Genomic DNA, 25,658 nt, shown 5'->3' with positions numbered 1-25,658 from the left:
ATGTGGTACAGCCCAGTGGAATACACAAAAGTAGCAGTTCTGCAACTCTATGAGTTCATGGTTTCTTCATCTTCTTATTTTTGATGACATAAAAGAGCTATCAATGTTTTTTCACATTAGTATTTAAACTGAAAATTCATTAAATATTTTACTATTATATCACTTAAAATGGGAATAATGAACTTCTATGTAGCATATGTTTCAAATTTTCCTGGCAAATAACTATAAATAGAAAGCACTAGTGAGAAAAATGTCATTGGTTTTTGCATTTTTTTAAGTCTCTTTAACAGGATGCAGTTGTCTCATATTTCCTCGTGTATTCAGTTTGTTGCAATATGTTTTGGTTGAAGTTGCAAAGAAATATATCTTTGCATATATAAAAATTGGAAAAGGAAAGGGAATTTCAACATTCCTAAATTATGTATACTCTTCTTTAGTCCTCACTCAAATGTGTCAAGAGAAAAGTTCTTAAAGGTTAGTCTCAAGAAGTAAGCTGAGATCAAATCAGTATGCTTTTGGAACTCTATTTTACTAATACTTAGGGTCTGTCTGGCATATTTTAAAAGTGAGTCTGTCACTAGAGGAGGTTTGAGGACTTCCCAGAGAGGGGGCCCTCACCTCAGGGTGAGTGGGGTTCTTGAGAAATACCACAGAAATGAATTTCACATGTGTTAGTTACAGACACAGAAATTTATTCAGGAAAGCAGAGATGCATTCAAGGGAGAATGTGGGCCATCATGAGAGTGGCCAACATGCTTTGGGGCCCCGGCTCTTTTTTTAAAGGAAACTTGATGAGGTTTTTTAAAGGAAACTTGGGAAGGTATGTAGGGATGACATCAGTCTGGTGATCACAAGACCATCTTGGTGGCCTGGTTGTCTGCAGGATCCTTAGGCTAATGTGGTCTCCATTATCTGATCAGCCCACACTATTGGAAATTACCCTAGATTATATGTTTCTTAAAATATTGTATTTCTCTTTGCTTAATCTATTTATTAAGTGCTATTAATTAATAGCACACAAGGTAATTTTCACAAGTGTGTTAACTTAATGGTAACTCTAAGATCTATATCTCAGAAATTTGGAAGTGACAGGCCAGGGAAGAAAGGTCTGCAGAACTTCAGATTAAAATTTCCTAGTCCTTCTTTTTATCACCTATGGATTTTTTAATTTATTTCCTCCTATCTCAGATCTTTTATGTACATGATTTTGTAACATCAAGCACTGGTCATTTTAAAATATTGGTTTACTAGTTTTTGTAGCTAAAGGAAAAAAAAAAAAACTAACACTCATTACTTCTGATGCCAAACGTGTCCCCCCACTCCCCTGAGCATACACACACACCAAGTAATTCTGCAGTTCTCTGTGGACACTTATTGAGGTGTCCTACAATTCAATTCAGTTCAATTCAAATGTTATGCACGTGGAGTTAGCATCAGTTCAGCCCACATGACTGCTCCACTTCAAAGACAATTGTGAGTCCAGACCTCCTGTACTTCCGACACACCAGCTATAAATCGGGAGTTCTAATGTGCCCTTCTTTAGGGTCTGGAATCTGCTAGAATGGCTCACAGAACTCAGAGAAGCATTTGATTTCCATTTTATCATTGGTTGGTTATAAAGTGAGCCAACTTCGGAAGAGCCAGGTGCAAGAGATACATAGGGCAGGAAAAGGGGGAGCAGGACTTCTTATGCCCTCTCCAGGTATGCCGCCCTCTCAGCACCTCCACCTGCTCACCAACCCAGAAACTCTCTAAATCTTATTCTTTTTTTTGTTTCTAATCAAGGCTTAATTACCTAGACATGATTCATTAAATCACGGACCACTCGTGGTTAACTCAACTTCTAGTCCTAAAAACATGGTTGGTTCCCCTGGCATTCAGCTCTGATCCTCCCAGGATTTCTAAAAGTCACCTGGTTCACATAAAGCCAGGGGTGGTTGAAAAGGGCTTGTTATGAATAACAAAAAAAGATATTTCTTTCACCTTAATTTCTTCAGAGCTCTTTTCAGACCTGGAGACAGAAACCTATAACAAAAGATAATCCTATCACTCAGATCACTCAGGAAATTATAAGTGTTTTTAGGAGCTCTGGCCAGGACCAAAGACCAAAATATATATTTCTTGTTATATCTCAAGATCACAGCAGCTTTTCGAAATGTTGACACATTTCAGAAAATATCAGAAAATCACATTCATTACTATCACCACCCATCTCATCTGCAAAGTTTTCAAGTAATAGGAAACTGTCAAGCTCACAGGGGCAAACATAAATCTTCTCAAATTCTAATCTTCTCTTGAAAGCTCAAATGTTATCGTTGGCACCAAATACACAGTTATTTCCCTTGAAGTGATAGTTTCGCTTTGTTCAATTTTGAGAAATGTCTGCCAAGTACCCAAGTCTGAATTATCATAGTTTATCACAGTCAGCCAGTCATTCTTTCTAGAATTGTGTTCTACAAGGAAAGGGACCAGTTTCACCCTTGGCTCAGATAACTGTACCAGGGCTTTTCCTGAAGACAAACACTGTGTTTTGTGTATTCTTCCCATCTCAGCATTCAGCATAAGAAGAAGACATGAACCTGAGTATCTGGGTTTAATAAAATGAATGAATTTTACTGCTTATTGAAGCAGATTATTAAATGAAACCCTGCAAGTGCATGGTGGGAAAAATACAATGACTCTTATTTTACTGCCATTGTCCCATTGTATGCTAAGACATCAGCAGTGTTACCCAGCATTGCTTTGCACTAATAGCAAAAATGTCCACACAATGAAAAGTGAAAATAACATAAAATAGCCAGAATGATTATGAAAATACTTTTGACCTCACAGACCCTGTGAAGGACCCATGGGGACCCCTAGAGATCTTCAGACCACATTTTGAGGACCAATACTTTACGTCAGTGAGAATGAATGATCACATGCAGCTCCAAGGGATGAATTTAAAATCAAAATGCTGAGTGAAAGATGGCGGGCATAAAGGATTACATATTGTATGAGTCCATTGGTGGGTTTCAGGACACACTGCCCCAGTACATGACAACTTGAAATTTGAGAAACACTAGAAGCAGAGATATCACTCTTGCCTAGTCTCTCGTAAAGCAGGTCAAAGAACTTTCTATGAGGGGTGCAACCCTTATACTGGAGGAAAGGTGTCGAAGACATAGAGGCACTAGGAAAATTCTGAGCAAACAGGCCTTGGTGTATTTCCCAGGTTTATTAACATTAGATCACATACTTTTTTGTCCTCCGATCACATTTATCCACAACTGTTCCCTCTCCATCAAACTTAAGCATAAAAATGCACCAGTTTACCTGTTTCTTTGGGTCATTTCTGAAGGCTCAATGTCATGTAAAACTAACTAAATTCCTAGGGTTTGTTTGTTTCTGACCAATCTGTCCTATTATAGGGGCCTTAGCCATGGAACTAGTGACCTATCTATGGTTTAACTAACCAAAGAAATGAAAAACTGTGCTCTATTTGTATACTATGAATTGAAATGCATTCTGCTGTCTTATAGAACAAATTAATTAATTAATTAACTAATTTTAAAAATAAAAACACAAAACAAAATAACTAAGGTATATATGGGGCAAACATCTCCAACTCAGGATCTCCCAGGGTCTTCACTTCCCAAATGGGAGCTCCATCTGTGCTCTGGTTCCATGGAAAAGACAACCCCATCTGTCTAGTTCCCCAAGTTAGAACATTCATCCCCTCTGCTAACCACTCAAAGCCCTCAGAGTCCCGCTTAGGAAATGGCTGGTGAAACCAAAGCAGCACAGTCCTCATAGTGACCTTGCACTGAATTAGTCTCCCACAACCCCCCCACCTTCTTGCTTGTGGTTCTCAAGAATAATCACAGAAAGTTCTAGAATGAAACATCTGATCAAAATTGCCTGGACTCTCTTCCAGTTCTTCCAAGAGCAGAATGTCCACAACCAGATTTCAGCCCTGTGACGCTCATCATCCCTGGGGTATAAACTCAGGGCAGGCACTTTCTGGAGTCCCTCAGCTGCAGCGCAAGTGAGACACATGTAGACAAGACTCCATCTGTCTTTGGCAGCTTTCCTGTGCCTTGGGGAACTGGTCTATCATGAAACCTAGGCTTCTGCTGTCCCTAGCTGCCTATGTGTAGGTAATAAGTTTGCTTCACTTGACTTCTTACATGCAAATATTCTGTCTCACCAGACTTGTAGGTAGAAACTGGCACAGTCCAAGGTACCATGAGCCAAGGAGTTTAAAGTTCTCTCCTGGGATTGCTATGGGTGCAAAGTGACCTTGTTTAACACCCAGCCAAAGCATCCCAGAACATCTCTCTGGTCATCTCTCTGGATTTCTGCCCTCTTTGGGATCTCAACCCAGCAAGGACTCTGGCCAGGACCAAAGGACTCTAACTTGTTATCTCTTTGATGACTTTGAGAGATTGTTTTATTTATGTGAAGTCCAGATTATTTTCTTCATTTGCCTAAACTACCTCTGCTATTATTAAATGGATTTCTCCTAAGTCTGCCCACCTCCACTGGCTTCTCACCCTTCCATGGCACTTCCAGATTCACTTTCCAGTTTGCACCTGGAATAAAGTGCACATTTCTTAGCCTGCTGCTTGAATCTTTTGGTGATTTGGTTTCAGCCTTTTCTCTTGCCTTGCTTACCATCTCCAGCTTTTACTTTAGCAGCTTAGAGATCTTCTGCATGCTACCCCTCTCATCCTCAAGCCTTTGCTTTTGGGCATCCTTCCCACGCTCTTTCACCCTCTGCCCTCACTCCCCCAGCCCAATCTCCTTACCTAATACAATGCTGCTCATCTTTGAAGAATTTGCTCAAGGGCAGCCTCACTATGTTGCAGAACCATCCCCAGGTATCACTAATCACCACTTTCTATGTGTCCCCCCAATCTCATATTGAAGCTAATATGTTCAGAATCATGCATTACAATGTTTACTAACAAAGATTTTCCTATTTTTTCACTTGATTAACACTGCTACTTGCCTATATCAGTTTGCCAGTGCTGCCATAGCAAAGTACCACCAACTGGGTGGCTTCAACTACAGAGATTTGTTGTATCAATTCTGGAGGCTCCAATTCCAAGATCAAGGTGTCTGCAGGGTTCGTTTCTTCTGAGGACTCTTTCTTTGGCTTCCAGATGGCCATCTTCTCCCTGTGTCCTCACATGGTCAACCTTCTGTGTGTCCTCATCTTTTCTTCTTTTAAACATATGGATCCTACTGGATTAGGATCTACCTTAATGACCTCATTACAATTTTATCACCTCTCTAAAAACCCTATCTATGAATTCTATCACAATCTGGGGTACTGAGGGTTAGGAGTTTCGCAAACAAACAACTTGAGATCAGCTCCTAACATTGCCCGACTAAGAATTGACATTACAGGTATTATTAGAGATAATGCACATTATTCCCATAGCAACGAAAAAGCAGGACATCAGACACTGGCATTAAATACAAGCAAACATGTAAAGAAAACTATTTCAGCATCTCTGAGGTCCCTTCCTGGTTTTCAAGGTGAATAGGATCATGGTGACCATTCTGCAGAGCTTCTTACAGACAGGCAAAGCCTCTGGGCCACAGGTTCACAGTTTTCTCTTGAAAAAGCAGTTCACTATTCTAGCAACCAAACCCCGCACATGGGAATCTTCCTGTCAAGACTCACTGAGTACCAGTGTAGAGGCTTCTGTCCTTCAAGTTTCCACTTCTTCTTCTATAATATCAGTAGCCAACAAGCAGTAAAATTCCCAAGATCACAGTCAAGACAACAAGCTCCAATGACCTCTCTTAATCCCTCCATCTGCTAGCTGATAGTATATGTAAAAAATTCTTTTTTTTTTTTGCAGTTCTGGTGATTGATCCAGGGGTGCTCTAGCCCTAAGCTACATCCCCAGCCCTTTATTTTTTAGACAAGGCCTCACTAAGTTACTGAGGCTGGCTTCAAACTTGTCAGCCTCCTGCCTCAACCTCTCAAGTTGCTGGAATAACAGGTGTGCACCATCGTGCCAGTACTTCTCCAGTTCAGTTCTTAATCTTTTTTTCTTTCTTTTTTTTTTAAACTTCCTGGCCTTAAATTCCAGGATAATCCAGAGTTGAGGTTTCGATGGGATCATGTGTAACTGCTGAATCTCAGGACAAAGTTGAAGCTCCAAAACTTGCTAAAATCTCTTGAGCCTGTTAGCTAGCTACTTCAGGGGGCTTGAGCATGATCTGGCTCATCTCCAAGGTGGAAACCACTAAGTATCTGGCATTATCTTGTCCTCCAGAGGGGGATACAGGACCAGACCCTGCTGAGTCTACAACCCACTAAAACCTGTCTGAGGACCTAATTTCCAGCTCATTTGTTCTGTGTGTGTGTGTGTGTGTGTGTGCGCGCGCGTGTGTATCTTTATTTTATTTATTTATTTATTTGTACTCGGTGCTGGGGAACAAGCCCAGGGCCTCGCACATGCTAGGTGAGCGCTCTACCGCTGAGCCACAACCCCAGCTCGAGCTCATTTGGTTTTTTTTGGAGCTCAACCAGGAATTCTCAGTCAGATCTTACACCAGCATCTCTTTGAGTGGTTTGCAGCTTTGTTATTTTTACTATACTTATTTAACAAATATTTATTAAGTGCCTTCCATGTCCCAAGCATTGTGCTGGGCACTCAGAGAAGAGCAAAGAGAAAAGAGGAAAAGAAAAAAAAAAAAAAAAAAAACCAGACCCAGTCCTTGTCCTCACATGTAGAAGAGAGGATTAATTGAATAATCACACTAATACGTATATGATTACAAAATGTAAATTGCTATGAAGGGAAGTTTCAAAGGGGAAACTGATGTAGCCCAAATTGTCAGAGAAGGTTTCTATAAGAACAAATAGCATTTGATCTTATAGCTGAATGACAATAGGCAAAGAGTAGGTACTCAAGGTGCATACCCCTGTTGGACAGTCCAGGAAACCCTGCACAGTACTGCCAACACACTGGCAGAGAAGCTGAGGTCAACATCAAATTTGAAATAACTAAAGTGGATTTAAAACTATTTTTACAATGCAGACAATTAAGTGTGTTGTTGTAGGCAACGGTACTGTTGGTAAAATACGCCTCCTGACAGCCTACACAACAAGCAAATTTCCATCTGAATCTGTATCGATTGTTTTTGACAACTATGCAGTCACAGTTTTGATTGGTGGGAGAGCCATACACTCTTGGCCTTTTTGATACCACAGGGCAAGAGGATTATGACAGATTGCAGCTGCTGAGTTAACCACAAACAGATGTATTTCCTGATCTGTTTTTCAGTGGTCTCTCTCTCCATCCTTATTTGAAAATGTGAAAGAAAAGTGGGTCCCTGAAATAACTCACCCACTGGCCCCAAAAGCTATTTTCTTGTTCATTGGGACCCAAATTAATTTCAGAGATAACCCCTCTACTCTTGAGTAACTTGCCAAGAACAAAGAAAAGCCTATCACTCCAGAGATTGGCCTATGATCTGAAAGCTGTCAAATATCTGGAGTGTTCTGCACACACACAGAAAGGTCTAAAGAATGTGTTTGATGAAGCAATATTGGCTGCCCTGGAGCCTTCAGAATCAAACGGCCACAGATGTGTGCTGCTAAGAACACCTTTCTCTACAGCTGGTGTCGGCAGCATACAAAAGCAACGTTTAAATCAAATTTAAGATTAAAATTCGTTAATTTTAATTAATTAAACAAATTAATTAAAATTCGTTTCTGCGATAATGACAAATGGCTTGCACCTACCCACATGCACGGACGGGAGACAAGGCCCATAGGTATGCACACCCTCCATACCATATATTTGTGTATTGTCAGAAAAGTGATCAGTACTAGTTTTTATGTAGTTGTTTTTTTAAAAAAAAACAAAAACACCACTTTTGTTGTTGTTGTTGTTTAAAAGCAACGAATGCTTGTGATGACTTTGGGACAGACTAATTTGTCCCAAAGGGTTCCAACCTGGAGAGTAATCTGGGACATCTGTCTTCTTCTCCTTCTCCTTCTCTTTCTTTTTAGGGGGAGGGAGGGGATTGTGGGTGGGGACTGTTTTTTTAGTCTTGTTTTATTAATTCATTAACAAATGGTCAGCCCTTAGGTGAGGAGGACAGATTGATTCCACATTCCATTTCCTAGATCTAGTTTAGAAAATGTGTTCCCCACCTGGTGCTCTTAAGAAGGAGTATTGTAAATGCATCATTTAATACTAAACTCCCTTTTGAAAGTTGCCTCTTCTCTCCACCCTTGAGTATATCCAGTATTTGGTGAAACTCCTGCAGGCTGGTGGCAGCCGTCTCGCCCCTTCTCTTGACTAGGATGCTCTCTATATGTGACTTTCAAGGAAATTTGTTTGCCATTTCCTAGTTTTGGGGGGGACGACAGGGATTAATTTCTAACTTCTTTCACTGATAAATGAAGGAAAGTATTGCACTTTTTGAAATACACCAAATGGATTGAGCTTGTAATTAGAGAGTAATTTTTCACTGTCAGTCATTGTCTTATATACTTAGCATAGATTTGCAACTCAGATCTATGTGTGGTGTTCCTAGAACCCAAGTGCAAACCTCACAAACAGGGAAACTATGAGGAGTGATGCTACAAGGCAAGATACTTGCTGACTGGAATCCTTACAGATCTGAGGATATAGACCTGCTTCCTTAAGAAGCTGGGGTTTGGGCTGGGGTTGTGGCTCAGTGGTAGAGCATCGCCTAGCATGTGCAAGGAACTGAGTTTGATCCTCAGCACCATGTATAAATAAAAAAAAAAGAATAAGAAGCTGGGGGTGTCCAGGCGTGGTGGCACATGCCCTGTAATCCCAGAGGTTGGGGAGGCTGAGGCAGGAGGATCACAAGTTCAAATCCAGCCTCAGCAAAAGTAAGGTGCTAAGCGACTCAGTGAGATCCTGTCTCTAAATAAAATACAAAATAGGGCTGGGGATGTGACAGATCAGTTATCGAGTGCCCCTGAGTTCAATTCCTAGTACCAAAAAAAAAAAAAGAAGAAGAAGAAGCTGAGGGTGGGGGTAGGGAGAATACTTGCCAACATGAGGATCAGTCAGGGGAATTCCTTTATTTCTGTATTGCATCAGAAAAGTGAATAGATGAGATTCTCTGGTTTAATAAAAATCATGGAAAAATTCTTGTGGAGACTCTTTATAAGTGTTAAAAGGGATTTTTGCAGCTTATTTTGGTTGCAATTTCCAGTTTTCAAAAAAGTTGAGGTAATCTTTTCCACATTCCCCAAACCCTAAATTTTGTAGATTCAGTAGTGTTGACCTGCTTTCTTATGTCTCAATTATATGCATTCTTTTCCAATGTATTAAGCAAACAAAAACCCTTCAAAACAAATGAATGAACAACAATGACAAAAAAGAAGAATAGGTACTCAAACACCTGATTCTTCCCCTTTCCTAAGCTTCCTTTTTAAATTTGGATGTCCTGTTAGTCTTTTTTATTGCACCTACTACAATGAAATATCTGAGGCAGGTTAACTTTACAAATACAAGAGGTTTATTTGACTCATAGCTTTGGAGGCTGGAAGTCCAAACTGCGCACGGCACAGGCTCTATAAGGGATCTCTTCTTGGCTAGGATCACCTCATGGCAGATGGCATTGGCAGGAACACGTGTGAAAAGAAGAAATTACACTGCCAAACAGAAAACTAGAGAAACTGGGTGGGATTTTTATTTAACCCTCTCTCAGAACTAACTAACCCCTTCCAAGGGCTTGCCTCCAAATAATCTAAGGACCTCCCTACTAGCCCCTCTTATTCAAGGGCCCACTACCTCCCCAATAAAGTGACCCTGGGGACCAAGCTCCTAACACTGAAACCATATTCCAGACAGAGGTGGAAAAGGCAGAAGAATAAGTGATGAGCAAGTAAAACAGAAATTGGGGACTAAAGATTGGAAAACCTCCTGGGTTTTAGAGCAGAATCTGTCATGGACAGCTGTGTGACCATGGCAGGCTGCTTGCCCTCTGTTTTCTACCCACTTGTAACACTTTGAGATTGGATCAGCACAGGGGTTTTTCCGAAGCAGGTCTATCTACCACTGGTGTTGAGCAGGATCATTCTAACTGAAGCACGTCTGCATTTTGGTGGTTGTCTATTTTACTGCAAATGCAAATAATACAAGTACCATGTAAAGTCCGGGATTTCAAAAACATGAGCGCTCAGTATGAGGTTAAGGTCAGCAGAGCGGATACTTCCATTCCCTGTGCTGGTGAAAGAGCAGGGATGAGTATTGTCCCCCAACAGTGAGCAGCTACAAAACTGAACAGACACATGAAACTCCAGTTTCAGACAATGGACAGCACGTAGATCAGGACTGGAGCCAGACAAGCAGAGAACAAATGAGGTGGGGCATATCATCTCCACAGCTTCCTGCCTAGAAGCAATTTCCGGACTAGAGGCACAACCAGGGAAAACCTAATCAGAGCCCAGAAGCCTAATAAGTAGAGTAGACAGAGATTAGCATTAAGGGAGGCTGAGGCAGCTGGAAGGTACAGGACATTGATTCTTGGAAAGGCCAAAATTGTGGAGTTTACATTACATGTGGAAATGAAAGCAAAAAAAAAAAATGGTGGTGTGGAAGTATATTCTTGTAAAGGTCTCAGCTTATACATAAAGTAGTATAACATTGTTTAAAGATGGGTTGCAATACGGAAAAGCTTTGTGTTACCAACTCTAGTTAAATCTTTAAAATACGAATACAAAGAATAATAGCTAATAAGGTATTAGTAGAGATAAGATGGAAATCTCAAAATTAATTAAATCCAGTAAAGGCAGGAAAAGAGTAGAGAAGGTAAAAGAATAGAAGGGTCAAATAGGAAACAAATAGTAAGATATTAGGCTTAGACACAACCATATCAATAATTATATTAAATCAAAATGGTCTAAACATTTTAATTAAATGATACAGATTGTGAGATTTGATAAAAAAGCAAGGCCCAGCTATATGCATATTGACAAATCTACAATTACACTTGGAGACTTCAAGACTCCTCTCTCAATAATTGCCAACACAGGGAACAGAAAATCACTAAGAATGTAGAAGGTTTGATGCGGCTGATGGATATAGAATACTCACTGAAGAATAACAGAGTACCTGTTCTTTCCAAATGCACATGAATAATTCACTAAAATAGACCAAATGCTTAGCTACATAACAAGTCTCCCTAATTTTCTCAATGTGACAGCAGTGTGTGTTCTCTAGCCACAAAGGAATTAAATTAGAAAGCTCTCTAGAAAACTCCAAATAATAAGAAAATTAAGAACACATTCTGAAGAATTATTGGATCAACCAAGAAATAAGAAAATATTTTGTATCAAATGGAAATTTAAAACTATATATATAGTTTTATACATATATATGTGTGTGTGTATGTGTGTGTGTGTGTATATATATATATATATATATATATAAATTTAAAACCTCTCCTCTTCAAAAGACATCATTGAGAAAATAAAAATGTAAGAAAATAAAAAGGCTAGGGGTATAGCTCAGTGGTAGAGCACTTGCCTAGTGTGTGTGAGACCCTGAGTTCCATCCCCAGCACTGCAAAACAAAAAACAAACAAAATGAATACACAAACCAAACAGAGATTGAGAGAAAATATATACACTACTTAAGAATTTAAGCTTGGGCTGGGGATACAGCTCAGCTGGTAGAGTGCTTTCCTCGCATGCACAAGGCCCTGGGCTCAATCCCCAGCACCAAAAAAAAAAAAAAAAAAAAACTTAAACTACAGAAAAAGCAATTCTACTCCAAAGTGACAGAAAGCAGATAGCCCAGCACTGAGGATGGGGGTAGTATAGAGATTAGGACAGAGCACAGGGACTATTTTGGGGCAATAGATATGATCTCTATCTTGATTATGGAGGTGGTTACACAGGTTTATAAATTTTTCAAAACTGATAGAAAGGTACACTTAATCTAGGTGCCATATATAAATTGTACTTCAATAACATTGATTTTTTTTCTTCTTTTACAAAAAATGGGCTAGAATGGCAGGAAATTGCTGCTTCTGAAAGCAGCCTGAGTTCAGGAATAATTTCCTCTATGACAAGACTGGCACAGGTTCATCTAGATAAAGAGGATAGCAATACTCTCATAGCTCTTGAGAACAGAACAACAATACACAAATTGGGAATAATGTTAGTTCCTATTTCTGTGATTTTTTTTTTTTAGGTCGGCTGCACATTAAACTAAGTGTGATCAGAGAATGAAATCATATCGCAACATGATGACTCATCCAGGTATGTAAATGACAGCCACAGTCTCTGGCAAGCTCCGGGGTGGTGAGTGCTTGTTCCATAATTTTCCGCTACAACTATATAGAATTATAGCCAGATATATGATAGGGGTTTTCAGAGATGGCATTCCATGCCTCAACCCAGGAAAATAGCTCGACATCTCTTATTGACAATAGGTTAATCTGCAAGTTAGATATCATTGGTCCTTCCTGGTTCTTGGTGCTAGTTAACATTAATATAGGGCTGGGATTGTGGCTCAGCAGTAGAGCACTCGCCTAGCACAGACGGGACCTGGGTTCAATCCTCAGCACTACATAAAAATAAAGGCATTGTGTTGTATCCATCTACACCTAAAAAAAATAAATAAATATTTAAAAAAATGTCAACTCCGTGCTTAAAAAAAATTAATATAAACAAAAGACCCCATTGACATAGAACTTCATCTTTACTTTACACTGAACAACATGGAACAAATATCCCTTTGATTTCGACTTATTACAGACTATTTCATTCTTCCTACCAAGAAGCTTATTCCCGCTGGACAAGGTGTCACACACGTGTAATCCCAGCAGCTGAGGCAGGAGGATGGCGATGAAGGGGTTTCCTTCCATTAAAAGCAGTTGATGCTTTTGGAAATGAGGGCTAATTATAAATTTTTCTAATTCAGTAGCTTTTCTTTCACTGAATATTTTTAGAGTTACTTTCTGCTTATGAAAAGCAGGACCTGTTTTCTTCTTTTGGAATCGGGGAGTAAGTTACCTTTGGAGATAAATGTATTTTAATGAATAACAAGCCAGTCTATGCAATAATATTACTAATAATATGTATAATTACTAATAATATGCCAAAATTGCTGTGGTCCCACTCAGATGCCTCAAGTTTGGGAAAGTCTGGCCTCTTTGGGCTCTGGTGCTTTGCTCTTATGAGATGGAGAGTGTGGAATCAGCTGTGGCATCTTGATAAGGTGGAACAGGGCTAGTCTGATCACCTGTGTGACTTGATCCTGTTGCTTGTCCATCAAGCCCACCTAATCCCTACAGCACTTTCTGGCCCTTACATCTCAGGACTCAGCCCTCACCTGTTGGTCCTTCTGTGCTTCCCTTACCTTCTCTGTGTGAATTTTGGTGCACAAAATTCCTGAGTATAGATCATATAACTCTCCTAATTCCCTAGGACTTAATTTAACCTCTTTTCTTGAGCTCCCAATACACGGAGGAATCAGAACCTACATCCCAGGCCACTGAGTGATCTCTGCACCCTGCTTCTTTCCCCCAGGATACGTCTATATTATGCCAGGTGTAGGTAACACCAAGGTGGTAGAGGATATCTGGTACTCAAGACACCTGCCCATAATAGCATCTCACCTAAGTTCAGTACTGATTTCCTCCATGACAAGAACAGCCCAGCTTCATCTAGATCCTGGAGGACCTCAGCAGCCTGGAAAAGAAAGGGAATTAATAAGTCACCTTCCAGTTCATGATACAACTTGATCATTCTCCTTAAACTTACATGTTTTTGAAAAAAATTAATAAATTCAACTTTAAAAAAAAAAATCCTCACATCTGCTCCTCCTCTTTAACAGATGTACCTTCTTACTTCACTTGGAACATAGCTGTCACTCTCAGGGCATAAATTCCTGTACCTCTCCTTAGTGGTCATTTTCTCTTCTGTGTAAGCCATGCCATGTTTCACTGTCTTAGAGTGACATTGCTGCATCCAGACTATTGTTCCTCCCACTTTATTTAAAACAATGCAAAACAAAAACAACAATAATGACAATCACTTGAATCCTGGGAAACATTTGCCATCAGATTCTACCACTCTCCTTCGAATGCATCTATCTGTTGTTCTGCAATGGTTCGAATGTATTCTCCAGGAGTTCATGTGTTGGAGACCTCATCTCTGAATTCCCATGTTGATGGTATTTGGAAGTAGGTCTCTGAAAGATAATTAGGGTTAGAGAAGGTCATGAGGGTGGGAACCTGGGGACTCCCTGAAAGCATTAGTGGCTCTGTAAGAAGAGGAAGAAAGACTCAAAGTTAGCGAACTTGCTGTGTCCCACCATGCAATGCCCTCCACAATGTTACGATACAGCAACAAGGCCCACACGAGATACCAAGCACGCACCAGAACAATGTTTTGGGATATGAGAACTGTGAGACAAACAAGCTCTATTTTTTACAAATTACCCAGACTCTGACAGCTTGTCATAGTAACAGAAAATGGACTAAAGAATGGTAACTCCCTTTCAGTCATTGAAGATTTTTATAACCTGTCTTGTTGCCCACGCTGTGTCCAATTTTGCCATTTTTCTTGATAAGTTAACATCTTCTTAAATGATCCATCCACACCCAGGCCTCTTAGTTTCTTGTTCCCTCCCTTCAGTGATCTGGATTTCCCCTCTACCAATCAGGCATATCCATCAGAGACCCAAAACAACGGGTTTTCATGGTTACCCACTCATAATCACAACCTATAATACTCTATCATTATCAACATCTGCATTCTCTCCAAAATTTCAATTTCAAGCTTCCCTCTGCCTGCCTTTTGTCTCTCCAGATTCCTTCCTTTGCATTTGAGCAGATGGTTGGAGAAAGATCCTACCCTTGTTGCCTGGCCTCATGTTAAATTTATGATCACAAAATTCCAGGCTCAGCATACTGACTACATTCTGCTAGCCATTTTGCCCTCCACTCTTTCTCCCCAAAGTTCCAAAACACTCTCCCTGGTTCCACTCTCAGCTACAGGCCCTTCTTGCTCCACTGAGGTCCAACTCCATTCTTTTAAGTCTTTGAGTAGCTCCAGCACCACCACTCACTTCATTCTCCATGGAATGCTGACATTGGCTTCTAGCACACCACTACTCTTTTGGTTTTTCTCCTCCTTCATCCCCCTCCTAGACCCTGGGTTCAACCCCAAGCTGCCTCTGTCTACATTCATTTCCTAGGTATAAACGTAACCAGTCACATAGCTTTATATATTATCTCTATGTCAGTGACACCCAATTTTTAAAAATATTTTAAAATTTCTTGACACATAGTGATTGTATACATATACATATATTTTTAGGGTACAATGTGGCATTTCAACATATGTATACATGTAATGATCAGATCAGGGTCATTTATATATCTATTCCCTCAGACATTTATGTTTTTGTGTTGGAAATATTCAAAATCCTCTCTATTAGCTATTTTGAAACACATAATTATTGTAAACCATAGTTACCTGAATGTGCTATAAAATATTAGAAGTTATTCCTCTTATTTAACTGCACTCCTCTACTTGTTAACCATCTTCTCTCCATCTTTCCCATCCTCTCAACTTTCCAGCCTCTGGGAACCACTATTCAACTCTCTGCCTCTGGGAGATCAATTATTTTAGTTTCTACATTTATATGAGAACATGCAGTATTTATACCCCAATTAAAATCTCTGGCCTCTAAATAGATCTAATTGCCTACTTGAAGGTCTACTTGGCAATTAACATGTCCAAAACATGCTCATTTCAACCTACCCTGAACAAAATATGTTTCTTCCCCATTTTTTAAATATTTTTTTTAGTTGATGGTCGCACAGTATCTTTATTTATTTTTATGTGGTGCTGAGGATCGAACCCAGTGCCTCACACATGCGAGGCAAGCACTTTACCACTGAGCTACAGCCCCAGCCCTCTCCCACATTTTTACACATCATTGAGTGGAACCACAATTCACCCAGTTGCACAAACCAAAAACCATATATGATCAACTTTGACTCCTTTCTCTCTCATCCTACTTCTGCTCCATCAAAAATCCTCTCTAGGGGCTGGGGTGGTGGCTCAGTGGTAGAGCGCTTGCCTAGCATGTGTGAGGCACTGGGTTTAATTCTCAGCACCACGTAAACAAATTAAATAAACAAAATAAAGCTATAAAAAATCCTCTCTGCTTAAAAACAAAATCCCTAATCTGACTTTGTCTCAACACCTCCTCCCTGACCATACTGCAGAAGTCACATAGACTTCTGCACTTAGAGTTCTGTAGTAGCTTCCTAATTGGCTTTCCTGCCCCTGTTCCTGCTTCTCTGTAAAGCTTCTACTATCATGTGTAGCTTTTCAAATAGAAACCAAAATGATGTTTGGAAAACAAGGTGATTAACTTAGACCCTTGCTCCCAACTTTCCAGTAGCCTCCCACCACACTTAGAATAAAATTGGGTGGCTGCCACCTCACCAACCCCACTCTCTACACCACCACCACTACCCAATCACTGCACTGCCCTCATATTAGCATTCTTGCTCTTTTCCCAACCTACAGGTCATATTCCCAAGTCAGGGCCTTGGCTTTTTCTATCCCCTCCAAAGGTCACCTGGCTCCCTCCTTTTCTGCTCCAGTGTTCTCTCTGCAGGAAATGCTTCTCCTGACAGCTTTCCTATTCCTTTCTTGGCTTTATTCCTCCACCCCAGTTGTATTTGTCCTTGAATACACCCTGCCTGAGCTGGATTTCAGTTGATTATTAACTTACCAATTAAAACATAAGCTTTGTGAGAACAGGGACCCTCTTTATTGCATTATCCCCAATTCCTAGAACAGGGCTTGGCACACAAGATGCCCTTCGGATATAGGTACGAAGTAGAGTGTATATGTTAGAGGCTCAAAAAAGTGGACAGCCAGTCAATTTCTACAGCTACCTGCCCCTACCCTTTTTAACTCTAAGGCGATGGAGATCCTCTCAAGGTCTCGAGGGTCCCTGTCCCTTTCGTCCTCCCGCCTGATGGGGGAGTCAAGTATATGCAGCGATGAACCAGATGGAGGCCCGGCTAGGCAGACCTCTCTATGGTCTCGTTCCTTGGGTCCCTCCTCCCTCGCACCCAGCTTGCCTCTATGGTTCTTCCTGTCGCTAGTCGGGAGGGGGCGCTGTGCGCAGGCGCGAGGTGACGCTGCGTAGGGGCCGGAAGGAGAGCAGCGGCGGCCTCGGCGGCGGCGACAGAGCTGTCGGCGGCCGCTTGTGGTGACTGAACGTCGCGGTGCGGAGGCCACCTAGTCCGTCTCACGAGCCGGCTGGTTGAGGGGCGAGTAAGTGTCGCCTGCGGGCGCGCGCGGGCCGCTCGGCAGCCCTGTGAGGCGTGCGGTCTCCCAGCCCGGCGCCTCCGCGAAGCCCCGGGTGGGGGCGGGGGCGGGGGCGGGGGCAGGCGCTGAGGGCGCGGGGCCGCCGAGTCCGGGGCGCGGGCTAGGGGCGGGGGTCTGGCGGCGAGGCTGGGTGGCAGAGCCTCCGCCGCCGCTTGGGGAAGTTCCGTGAGCCTGTCCCTCAGCCTGCTGCGCGGAACGGCCACTCTAGAAACCGAGCTTTCTCCGGTGGCCCGTCACGGCCTCTTCCTGGCGCGAGGCCGCCGGGGGAGTGGTGTCCGTGCACCGACTGCGGCCTGGAGAAGCGAAAGGAGAGGGACTGTGACTTTGAACTACATTCGTGGTGGGGAAGGCTGCCGTTCGTAATCTGGGCGCAAGTTGGCGCCCGGCGCCCACCACGGCGAAGATAGGGCTCCAGTGCAGAGGAGAGCTCCAGCGCAGCCAGCCTTCCCGCGGGCCCTGGGCACGTGCCCGGCGGGCAGCGAGGCCTGTGTGGGAGGTGGCTCCTGAGCTTCGTCTGTCCTCGATGCAAATCCGATAACGAAGACACGGTTTTGAGAAAAAGGCTTATTGCTTTGCTAGAAAAGAGAAACACAGGGGACGCCTTCCCAAAGGCTGTGATTTTGCCCATCTGCAGGAACAAGGGGCTTTTCAAGAGGTGACTCAAAGGCCACATTCCACGTGTTCTCTGTCTGGAGTTGTAATTCACTTGTTAATTTGAGACAGTCATTTCTGAGGTCTTCTGGCACCATCCCTAAGGTGTAGATAAACCTGTGGTGGGTGTGTGCTCAAGGTCAGATAACTGCCTTGGATGGGAAGAAAGGTGATCCTATTTCCCCTAAGATCAGGGAGAGGGAGAGGAAGAGAAAGAAACACATCCACATTAAAAATAAATTGCATTGGCAGAGCAGCAAGGGCTATATTCCAAGCATAAAATGGACCACTGTTACACATCCACTGATGATCTGAAACCCTGGGCAATCCAGGGTGCCCATCCTCCCTGCATGACTGGGGAATTCTGGCTGCAGGTGAAGGACCTTGTAAATCACACCTACACTGAGGTAAGTGCCTGGTAGCAGCTGAGCTGGATACATGGATCCTGCAAAGAGAAGATGCTTTACCCCGTAAGCAAAAAAAGAAGCGGAACAGACCTCAACGGATCAGCAATGCCTTATATTAAGCCGTGGAGTCAGTCAGGAATTGGAGGGACACATTTTCAGGTAGAAAATGGTGGGAGGATGCAGCAAAGATCAGAGTTTTATAATGTTTTAGCAAGACCATGTTATGGGAGGAGACAACTACTTTTGTTAGATAGAATATCAATTTGAGGGGTAAGGAACACCAAAGTACAAAGACTGGTCCAATTTCCTGGCAGGCAAGGGTAAATGCAGGTCCCACATAGAAAGGAAGTTGTGGGATTGGTAGGGGGCATGGAGGTTGGATTGAGCTGTTGAATATTGTTGTATTTTGTTTTCTTAAAGGTGATCAGAATTTGTATTACAAAGTTACAATACATTGGGGGGCAGTTTGAAACAATTGGACCCCATTGAGTTTTGGCCTACTGTTTGAGGAATTCATCCAATGATAACTTAATCCAGACACGTTTATAGGGCTGGCAAAGTACCAAAGGGGACCAGGCTGCAAACAGAGCCAGCAATCTTGGGCTAAGTGTGGGTTGGTGAGATTTAGAAGTTGATCAGTTTAAGTTGATGAGTGTGTTAATTTGGGAGTCCAAAGTATATGGCCTCATAAGATCAGTGAGGTGCAAGAGAGTTCTGGTAGGATAGAAATCTTTCTGTATTATCTGTGGTATTTGGGTTCTAAGAATGGTTTGTGAGGCCTGATCTTGGACCCCACCATCATCAGACATACTGAGGTGGGTGTGATAAGTCCAGCATACCCATTGCATATAAATCCGGTGTTGTTTCCCTTGCTCTAGCCCATCCAGTATCACTTGTTTTCTCCAGAGCAGAGAGTTGAGGTGTGTCTGCATGCATAGCAGTTGACATGTTGATAAGTTAGTCAGTGAGAGTTTCCGTGTTTTCTTGTTTAGAAATGCAATGGGTGCATGGTGACTCTCCTAGCAGTATACTGATGAGACGAGCCAGGCCTTGGCCATATTGTTTTAGGCATGTAGATTTTCCTGATGTCCAGTATGAGGCTGTTTGTAAAGTCAAAGATGATATATAGAAAGCACAAAGAGAAAAGGGAGATTTGAGTGGGAGTCAGATCAAGGAATGTTCCTTGAAGCCAGAGTTCCCAGATGAGGTCAAGCATTTGGAAAGGGCAAAGATGAAGGGGTAGTGAATATGATAAATATAATTTGTCTCTGAGAATTATTTTAAAAATGTAGAAGGATGTCTGAGAAAGTGGCATCCAGGAGAAGAATCAGCTCCTTCCTTGGAAATAATTGGAAGGCGGGACATGTGTAGTCAGGTGGGGCCTATGGAAATAGACTGATAAGAGGCATTACCAGGAATGAGCTTTAAGTTGCTCAAGTGTACCCAAGAGGGTTGGCCTTCTAATTTGGCTGCAGTTGGGGTAGTCAGAATAATCCTGAAGGGGCCCTTCCACTTTTCTTGTAAGGGGGCTGTAGGTTGTGGGGAAGAAAGGTATACCAGGTCTCCTATAGAAATAAGAGGAGGGGCTTCTGGAGATTGCAACTGGAGAAGATGGGACAGGGCATATTTCCAGAGGGTGGCCCTGAAATGAGCTAGGAGGGGATTCACAACATTTTAAGACTGTTTGGTGATTGAGTTTGAATGGTGGGTGGGACAAGGAGTTCAAATGGGCTAATCATGAGAGGTTTCTTGGGGAGAGCTTAGAGTCTGAGAAGGGCTAAAGGGAGGAGCTTACTCCAATCCAAATGGATTTCTATAGATAGTTAGATTAAGATTGCCTTTAAGGTCCTATTTGTCCTTCTTAGAGTCTGAGAAGGGCTAAAGGGAGGAGCTTACTCGAATCCAAATGGATTTCTATAGATGGTTTGATTAAGATTGCCTTTAAGGTCCTATTTGTCCTTTCAACTTTTCCTGAAGACTACAGATGATAGGGAATGTGGAAGTGTCATTTTCTATGCAAAAATTTAGCTACTTCTTAGGTAATAGAGGAGATGAATTTGGGACTGAAGGGAGGCAGGTAAACCAAAACGTGGAATTATTTCTTGGAAAAGTAGGGTTGCAACTGTAGAAGCCTTTTTATTGGTAGTTGAAAAGGCCTTGACCCATCCAGTAAAGCTGTGTGCCAAGATTAGGAGATTGGGCTGGGGATGTGGTTCAAGTGGTAGCGCACTCACCTGGCATGCGCAGGGCGCTGGGTTCAATCCTCAACACCACATAAAAATTTTAAAAAAGATATTGTGTCCACCTAAAACTAAAAAATAAATATTAAAAAAAAAGATTAGGAGATATTTAATTTTTCTTACAGGGGGCATTTAGGCAAAATTAAGTTGCCGGTCCATGGCAGGAAGAGCTCCCCTAACTTGATGTGTGGGAAATGGGGGTGGTCTCACATTGAAATTGGGATTAGCTTTGAGACAGGTGGTACAAGATTGAGAAATTTATTGGAGATACTATAAATCTAAAGAGGATGGGTTTAGCATATCTCTTTTAGAGTAAGGTAAAGGAATATCCTTCAATGCTTGAAGTCTTTCTGGGGTTATGGTACAGGTGGTGGGGGTTAAAAGAATGCGTAAATATTACACTTGAGGGGAGCAGAGGTGGACTTTGGATTGAGAGACCCAGCACCCCAGGAGGCCAGGGAATTGAGAGGAATGGTAGTGTGGTGTTTGGAGGTTTCAGTTGAGGGGCTACAGAGCAGGAGTTTGTCCACATACTATATGAGATGGCTGGAGGATAAATTCAAAGTTGCCAGGTTGCATTGGAGAGCCTGGTGGGGGATCAGTCAAGGTGAACTGCTGAGAGGAATTAGTGTCTGGGTCAGTCCAGGTAAAGGCAAAAAGTGGGCGTGAGACAGGATGGAGGAGAATAGTAAAGAAGGCATCTTTCAGGTCTAGCACTGAAAAATGGGTGGTGGGGGGCAGATATGAGATAGAAGGGTGTAGGAGTTGGGTTGTAGGTGGGGATAATAACTTCATTGATTTTTTTCTGAGGTCGTACTAGCCGGAATTGGCCGTTGGGTTTTTTGACTCTGAGGATGGGGGAGTTGTGAGCAAAGTGTGTTGGTGTGAGAAGATGAGCCTGTAGTAAACGGGAGATAATGGACTTCAAACACATGAGAGTTGAGAAAGAAGATATTGAGAGAGGGTCAAGTAGTGAGGGGTCTTTTAGTTGGATTTGAATAGGGGGGTGGCGCTTAGCAGTGTTGGGTTGAGAGGTGTTTCAGATGGTGGGGTTGATTCCAGCTAGTAAGGGATGATCACGAGGCTTAGGGGGAACAGCAGACTAGGCTGGAGTGTATTTTTAAAATGGTGGTGGATTGTAAAGGGGGAATGGAGATGGAAGCCTTCAGTTTATGGAGGAAATCTTGGTCCAGTAGGGGGACAAGGCAATGTGGCATGATGATGAAGGCGTGGGATAGTGTAAGGGATTCAAATGTATAAAAAAGTAAAGAAAGTGTCTTTAATGGCTATATAGGAGTTCTGGAGACTCCCATACTGGAGGTAATTGCTTTGAAAGGGTCCATGCCATTTTGTCAGAAGGGAAAGACTCCCCCAAGTGTCGACCACAAAAGAAACCGCTTGGCTGTTTACCATCCCTGTAACCTGGGACTCCTGTGAGGTATCACCCGAGGTGATGGGGCAGTGCAGTCCTGGCCCCCTCATTTCAGTTAATTGCTGTAGGGGACTTGAAAAGCAGGTTGTACCAAGGGGAACTCTTGCTACATCCTACATGAGCAAGGGAATGGGTACCTGTTGGAGGGGTGGGCTGGGCTGGCTGCAAAATAAAAGGTATGAAAGTAATATATCAGGGCTGGGGTTGTGGCTCAGTGGTAGAGTACTTGCCTAGCATGTGTGAGGCACTGGGTTCGATCCTCAGTACCACATGTAAATAAATGAAAAAGATAAAGGTCCGTCAACATCTAAAAATAAGAAAGAGGAAAGTAATATATCAGAAAATAAAAATAAAAAGCCAAGAATAGTTTTAAAGCAAGGGCATGACCTGTTGAGCCTACCAGAGGGGTCTATCTTCTAACCAAGAAAAAGCTAGTGCTTGCTTTTTATTTAAGAGCAGTACAGATCAAAAGGGATTGGTAGGTGTAAGGTTTCTGTGTGGGAGGAGTTTGTTTCAGCACTTGCTTCTTGCTGTGGCAGGGGTCTTGCAGTAAATAAGTTAATTGGCACTTGGCAGGCTATGCTTATCTCTGGGAGGCTGTTTTTGAACTTGGAACTGTGAGCTAGGTCAGGGTGCCAGCATGATTTCTGGCATTCTCAAAACTGGGGGATCCACCTATTAATTCCCCAAGGAGTGACTTCTCTGCCCAATGACTCAGACATTGGTCAGTTCACACATGGCTCATAGATGGTTCCCAACAGTGATGGGTATCCTTCCCTGGGGACAGTTCATTTTCCAGTGTCCCCATTGTCCGCAGTTGGGACAGGGATTGGTGGGGGAACCTTGGGTTAGGGCAGGCTTGTACCCAGTGTCCTGTCAGCCCGCATTAGAAACGGCCTGGGAAGTGGGTTGGAGGATCTGGTAAGGCCACAAGCATCAGGGGCCTTTCTGGAGTTATAGATGGCTGAGGCCAGGAGTTGATATTTAGCTTTAAGATGTTTTTCTCTCTCCTTTTTGGCCTTGTCTTCCCAGTTGTTAAAGATTTTGAAAGCAGTATCCAGGGTAGTTGCTGAGGAGTCTTGGGACCCTTTTCTAGCTGTCTTAAGTTTTTTTACGGATATCAGGTGCAGATCCACCAATAAATTGGACATGGAAAAAGAGTACTGGCAGGGGTATTGAGGTCTAGGGTGGTATTTAATAGCTTCAGTAAGTTGGTCCAAGAAAAGGACAGGATTTTCATCAGATCCTTGCATGATTTCCCTGATCTTATTAACCAGGGTATAAGAATTGTTTTTATCATGCCCTCGAGGACGCAGGTAATCATGTGTTGGAGTTTAGTGGACTCTTTTCCAAACTTAGTAGGATTTTCAGAAAATGAGCCTAGTCTGTTCTCAATTTGGGACACGTCTGTCACAGAAAAGGGAACATGGAATAGGACCATTCCTTCAGCCCTGGCCATGTCCCAAAGGGGACATATGCTTTGGAAGAAGACTTTTAGATCATGTAAGAGGAGATGAAAGCAAGGGAGAGGGGGAACGTGGGTATGGCATTTGGAGGGGGCCAGACAAAGGGGCCAAGGTGCCTTGAGGAGGATGATTGGATGAGGGTGTAAAGGGGCCCTGGGGTCTGTAAGGAGGGGGTCCATCTGCTATTTGGGGGCAGTGAAGGAGGAAGAGAGTTGTGAGCAAGAATAAGCTATAGTGCAGAGCAGGTCTGGCATAGTGAGGACTTTGAGCGAATGTAGAGGAAGGCTTGAAGGTAGGGAACCTCAGGCCATTTGCCATTTCATTGGAGGAAATTGTCCAAATCTTGGAAAATTTTTTGATCAAAGGTCCTGAGTACTAAGCCTAGTGAGGCCATTCATTTCAAGGTCAATTTGGAAATGGAAGGTATTAAAATTTCTTACGGGACAATCTACAGGGAAGTTCTGAGAAATGTACTGGGTAGCTCCCATGTTGGAGAGTTTTGACCTGGGTGGCAGTCTGTACTAGGGCTTCCACCCTAATATCTCAAATCCCCAAAAGAATTCCATCAAAGAATGAGAGAGTATTCCCCTACAATCTTAATGGTGGGGTTCCCCAGGGTCCAGACAAGCCAAAGGCCGAGGTCTCAGGAAGGGCACTTTCTGTGAGAAAGCAGAAGGGGTCTTACCTCTTCAGAGAATGAGAAGGCTGGTTGTTGCATGCAGGAACAAAATGGCAAAACATGGTCTCTGATCTGGAAGTATTAGTGTAAGGGAAGGGAGAGATTGGAGAGGAGAGAGTTAGAAAGAGGATTCCTTAAAGGACCCAGTACAGATCCTTGCCCTGTCTACATAGCGATAAGGCAGTAAAAACCTAGCTCAAAAATGGGATCAGTTTCAAGTCATATACCAGCTGCCATTTAGCTAAAGTGGACTACAGAGGGTATAAAGGGGCTCTTTCTACAGGATGGGAGGGAAAGTGGGGGCAGTCCGTCTGGGAATTCAGCCATAGTTGCATGAGGTTCCCTGACCTCAGAACCATGGGGGTGCCAGACAATCAGTGGTCACTTCTGAGGTCTCATTGGCTAGCCCTTTAACATGACTGTTAGGAAGGAGGTTTCTTAGGACAAGGAAGGGTCACCTTACTCCCATTCCTGGTGAGGAACCAAATGTGAGAACCTTAAAGCCCCTGTGGAGAAATAAAGTTGAACCATGAGTCAGAGAGACTGAAAGTTTATGAAATGGTTGAGAGTCATGTTTACTAACTATATAGTATGAGCTACTGTTTAATGTATTCACTGTGTTTTAGGCTTTAATGTATTCTAGATCTTTCCATACAACATAATTAATTCTCACCTGAATTAGTGTCATTGTTTTTTCAGAACAAAACGTGATGATGCTATGTATCAGACAATTGTTTAAGCATTTTACATATAACGAGTCTTAATCCTGTTAATGCCATACGTAGGTTTCATTACTGTCTTTATTTTTAAAAGGGAAGAGACTGAAGTGCTAAAAAATACCTTTCCTGGTCACAAAGTTTGTAAGGGTCAGCTGGAACTAGAACTAGTCTTAGAATTCTTTTTCCTAATTATCCTGTCTTGTCTGTGAATGTGCTCTGTTTATTCAGAGAGCACTTATGAAACTATTACTTTGTTCCTGGTGGTAAGACTGTGTCCCAAGGTTATGGACGAGAATAAGATGCAAGTCTTGCTTTCTTGGAACTTAAGTTCTTTTTTTTTTTTTAGTTGTAGTTGGACACAATACCTTTATTTTATTTATTTTTATGTGGTGCTGAGGATCAAACTCAGTGCCTTAAACGTGCTAAGTGAGCACTCTACCACTGAGCCACAACTCCAGCCCCTTGGAACTTCAGTTCTAATGGAGAAGACCAGTATTAAGCATAGTTTCCCTAATAACCACAACATTGTTATGTGGTAAGTACTTTAAAGAAGTGAAGGATATTGTGTGAATAAAAACAGCAGGGGAGGGCTGGGGTTGTGGCTCAGTGGTAGAGCGTTTGCCTAGCATGTTTGTGTGAGGCAGTGGGTTCGATCCTCAGCACCACATAAAATAAATAAACAAAATAAAGGTATTGTGTCTA

At 42.4% G+C, this 25,658-nt stretch overlaps 1 protein-coding gene and 1 pseudogene across 2 annotated transcripts in view; both read left to right on the top strand.

Moving 5' to 3' along the window:
- Positions 1-7,037: 7,037 nt before the first annotated feature.
- On the top strand, positions 7,038-7,668 carry LOC131424521 (cell division control protein 42 homolog; annotated as a pseudogene).
- A 9,497-nt stretch (positions 7,669-17,165) lies between these two features.
- Rnf216 (ring finger protein 216) overlaps positions 17,166-25,658 on the top strand; it is a 136,774-nt gene continuing 128,281 nt past the window's right edge. For both annotated transcript variants that reach the window (XM_046453816.1, XM_046453815.1), the window contains exon 1: positions 17,166-17,308. The gene's annotated coding sequence lies outside the window, so the exon portion shown is untranslated. The remainder of the gene's footprint in view (positions 17,309-25,658) is intronic.

The sequence above is a fragment of the Marmota monax genome, unplaced genomic scaffold (assembly GCF_021218885.2).
Source record: "Marmota monax isolate L192 unplaced genomic scaffold, Marmota_monax_Labrador192_F-V1.1 WCK01_AAM20220418_F8-fsc00338, whole genome shotgun sequence".
NCBI classification, from domain to species: domain Eukaryota; kingdom Metazoa; phylum Chordata; class Mammalia; order Rodentia; family Sciuridae; genus Marmota; species Marmota monax.
This window is presented reverse-complemented; position numbering and strand designations above follow the sequence as displayed.